Here is a 4,812-nt window from a genome sequence, read left to right on the forward strand (position 1 = left end):
GGGCGACAGGCACGGTCGAGTTGTCGAAGATGTCTCTTCGAACAACTGACCGCGCGATGCCGGACCTGCCTCGGCCACGCTTGCGTTGGTCTAAGGGGGGGGGGCTCCCCCCCTTCAGACATGATGGTGGTGTCGGATTGCTGCTCTTGATGTGTATGCACGGGCACCACGACCTCGGCGCGTGCAACCAAGCCAGGTGAGACCCCTAGGGGAGGCCCAGCTAAGCGCCCGCGAGCGGAAGTTCGGTCCGTGCACACCGGTATCTCTGTTCTTCAGCTTTCCTTGGTTTCGTTGATCCTGCAGGATTTTTTGATAACCAAAAAAGTGCAGGATCTATTCGTGCGCTTCTCTTCACTTGAGCAGGCAGACTCCTGGCAACTAGCACCGGCCGTTTCCTCAAGCCGACGTCGGAGGACGCGGCGAGTACAACTGGCACCGGAGGGGGTCGTTGCGGGGAGCGGGGGATGTTCGATCGGAGAGATGGCACGTCTTACATATACAATAATCTCACCGAACACAATATGAGAATATTCAGAGAATACCCTCGATATATATATTCGATTCGATATATTATATATATTCTTTAATCTGCATACGCGCGCGCATCGTTAGTTCGACAGTTAGCCGCGGCGCGTCGCGTCAAGCTGGCTGTCATTGTCAAAGAAGAATTTGCATGAATTGGTGTTTTTTGATTAATAAAGTTAATTGTAATAAGTTTAATTAGTGCAATCGAGAGATGATAACAATAAACTTTTATTGTCGTTTCTTTGTTTACAGGTAAGACTGTGCTATTTTTGTAAAGTTTATTATGATTGTGTGACCTACTCGATACATAAAATTTTGCATCCTTTGTTTACAGAGCAACAAATTGAAGTTTTATTTCTCCTCTTGCAATAAAAATTAGTAATTGTCTTATATATATATACTATAAAAAAGTGTACTTTTTATAATATATATATAATCAAAAGTGTCTACGAAGTAAAATAATTTTAAAACCTATTTCTTAACAATTACAGAACTTGAAATGTAAAAGAGAGTTTAAAAAATCGTCAGTTAACCGTAGGCTAACTTAATAATAATACACGATTTTATTTTCTTTAGATGACATTAATTTTTAATCAGCCCTCGCATGTATGGATATTAATAAAAACGATATATTAAAAAAAAAAAAATTAGAACTCGAATTGAACTTAATAAAAAAAAACACCATATATATATAATAGGCATTATGACAGTATTAAAGAATTAAAAAATAAATTATTTTAGAGAAGAAACTATTTTAAAAGGATTCTAAAAAAATATCCCATTTTAATACACATATTGAGATTGATAAGATTTTTAATAAAACAAAAGTATAAAATTCTGTAATCGGCCATTTTATTTGAAACAACATTTTTTGCATCAATTAATTAGTTGAGTCGTTAATTACTCGGGGTTTTGTTAAGAAAATAAAACATCCAAGACCCGTCAATGATGGAACAAGGTTTTGTTAAGGCAAATTCCTCTAATTTGCCCAGGATTGATTTGTTGATGTTAGGAGAGTTTCTTTCATCAAATAAAGACTTTTGTTCATCTGAATTTCGAAATGTGAAAACTACCTTGTAAGTACATTTTTATTTGTCTTTAGTGTTCATAGGTTTTTTTCTGTTAGCTATATAGTATTACTCGCAGATGAAGAGCCCTCATATTGTTACCAGTAAGAATTTTTAAGACAATATTTCATTTAGCTACACCAGTACTGAATTTGTGAATTTACCTATTAACGAATACTTCTATAAATCTAAATATATCATAAACAATAAATAATAATAAATCTCTATGAATCTCTGCCTCTATATATTTAAATGAAACACCTCATCTTAGGTGATTATTTAAAGCTAATAAACACCCTGTCCATTGCCACCTTCTGTATTAGTATATTAATTTCAATCATCAATTTTATTTATTTTAGACCCTCACGACCGTCATATGGAGATGATGCTATTAGCTACGTGCAACTTAAACGCGAAGGGAAAATTTGCACTGTGAAATGCAAAATTTGCCCAGAACACAAAGTCCATGCCAAGTTGTATGCAGTGAAATTGACAGTTGATGAAGATGAGGAAAAAGTAACATCCATTGAATGCCACGAGTGTGTTGCTGCTCAAGGAGGCTGCAAGCATTCCATAGCACTCCTTATGTGGGTCCATCGCAGAAGCGAAGAACCATCTTGAACTGAAGTACAATGCTATTGGCTAAAATCAAAACTGTCCAGGGTTGGTACTACACTAAAATTTATTACAGCAAAGGGCTTGACAAACGGTAGCCCTATTCCATCTAATCCCACAGTGCTGGATGTTTTTTTAGAAGAAGTTAAAAAAAGAAAACTTAGTTATTGTGAGTTACTGAGGTATCAAACAGACTATGTTAGTAATAAAATACTTAGTGCATCAATGCATCAACTTATACTGAAGTATAAAGAAAAATGCTGTGAGACATTTTTAGATAAAATAAATTTGACTGATGACCTCATAAATAAAATTGAAAATGAGACACGAGACCAGTACAAAAATAGCCTTTGGTTCGATTTGAGATATGGCCGGATTACAGCATCTAGGGCTTATTAAGTCAGTCGGTGCCAAAAAGGTGATGGAACACTGATGTCACTCATCATGGGGTCCCCCCCAAATCCCAGATACACCAGCTATGAAACGAGGAAGAAGATTAGAAGATGAAGTGCGGATAACAGTGAGTAAGAAACTGGGGAAAAAAATTAAGAATTGCGGACTAATAATATCCAAAAATTATCCAATGTTTCACCTGATGGCATTTATCAAGTTATAATTCTTAAGATTAAGTGCCCCATAAGCGAAAAAACCTTTTGTAACTATATAAAAAATGGGAAACCCACTAGCAAATGTTATGCCCAGGTGCAAATGCAAATGTATTTGAGTGGACTAAAAAATGTTATTTTTCATGGCAGATCCTAATTACATTATAAACAAAAAGGTTGAAACTTTATTGGTAACATTCCGTGGCGGTGCACGCTCGCACTGCAGTCTGCTCTGGCGAACAGTGCTCGCTCGAGTTGGCGGACGAACTCCTCCACGGTAGGCGTCCTGGTGTCACGATATATGACATCGTTTCTACCTCGGTGCTCCTACTATCATTCGCAGGCATCGATTCTGCTGGATCTGCAACCTCCGTTTCTGGTGCGCTGAGCACAGCGCATACCATGCGGGTGCCGCATACGTCAGGCGTGAGCGAACGTAGGCTCCGTAGATCCTCAGTTTGGTCTTCTGTGCTAGGCGGGATGTGAAGAGGTTGTACAGCTTTGACCGTGCAGCCGCGGCATGATTCACCGCCTTGTTGATGGTGGGTATCATGCGCAGCCTACGGTCAATGTGACACCCCAAGTAGCAAACTGAGGTCTGCTACTCTACGTCCTGACCTCGGAGGTTGAGCTGACGTAACGGCTAGTCGGCACCGATAAGCAGAGCGGCCATCTTACCGACGTTGACAGCCATCCTCCACTTGTCTAGCCAATCCGGTATCAGATCCAACACGCGCTGCATCCTGTTAATTGCGACGATCTGGTGATAGGAAGACGAGAAGTACGCACTGTCGTCCGCATACAGGGCCAGCATTACGTCCTCTTCACCCTCTCGCAGATGGTCGCGGAGGGTGGGGAGGGTGGCGCAGCTACCCTGGGGTACTCCGGCTCGAATGAGGCGCGGTTGTGAATCCTTCCACCGAGACATTAAAGCTTCGGCCTTCTAAGAATGACGCTACTACTCGCACATACGCAAGAGGCGCCGTGGTGTTCAGAAGCTTTGCCAGGAGTCCGGTATGCCACACCCGATCGAAGGCCTTCTCCATATCGAGAAAGACCCCGACGGTGGGACGCCCTTTGTTTCTCTCACTGGCTAAGTGGCTGAGAACTCTCGTCAGCTGGAGCGTCGTTGAGTGGTTGCTGCAGAACCCGAAATGCTCCTCGCGCAGGGGCAGGTGAGGCGCGAGTCTTCACAGCAGCAGACGCTCGAACAGCTTGGCGATGTGCGAGAGTAGCATAAAGGGCCGATAGCTTGCCGGTAGTCTGGGGTCTTTGCCCGGCTTGGGAAGGACAATGACCTTCCCCTTCCTCCATATCTCGGGGAAGTGTCCGGTTCGGAGTATCCCGTTGAAAGTCTCCGTGAGCGCTTCGAAGACTTCCTTAGGTATATATAATTCCTGCATCAGCGCGGCGTTGGTGATTCCGTCGGGGCCTGGCGCCTTTCGCTTCAGTAGACGAAAGACGGCCTTCCGCAGCTCGAACAGGGAAATAAAGTCGTCTCCCTGGAGCGGCGGGATCTGAGCCGACAGAAAACTCTCCTCCACTTGCTCGTGGATCGCCGCGTGATGACGGACGACATTGGTGTTAGTCGTGTCCGGTGAGTTGGGAGTAAACTGCCTCTCCAGGTGCTCTGCCCTCTCTCTGGCGGAGTATCTCCTATTACCCGCTCGATCCAGTAGCGGGTAGATAGGAGTGTCACTTCTGGTCAATTTCTTATAGAGGTGGTACACCGACGTGTCGTGCTCGGATGCTCGATCGATCGTTTCTTCCCACTTGTTTTCGTCGAGAGCCACGATCGGACGTGACACTTCCTCTGCAAACCTATTCAGGAAACGCTTCACCCTCGGACAGCGCGTGCGTGCCCACAGTCGGCGAAGGTCGCGCTTACTCCGAAGTTTATCACGGAGCGAGCTCGGTAGTGGGTCCCTGCGTGCCTATTCACCGACGGTGGTGGCTGCTTCTTTGGCTTCAATAATGGCTTCGGAGATTTCCGCAGCAGC

The 4,812-nt window shown here is 43.8% G+C and overlaps 1 pseudogene; it reads left to right on the forward strand.

Moving 5' to 3' along the window:
* Positions 1 to 1,473: 1,473 nt before the first annotated feature.
* Positions 1,474 to 2,969, forward strand: LOC126779770 (uncharacterized; annotated as a pseudogene).
* The last annotated feature ends 1,843 nt before the right edge of the window (positions 2,970 to 4,812 follow it).

The sequence above is a fragment of the Nymphalis io genome, chromosome 29 (genome assembly GCF_905147045.1).
Source record: "Nymphalis io chromosome 29, ilAglIoxx1.1, whole genome shotgun sequence".
Lineage (NCBI taxonomy): Eukaryota > Metazoa > Arthropoda > Insecta > Lepidoptera > Nymphalidae > Nymphalis > Nymphalis io.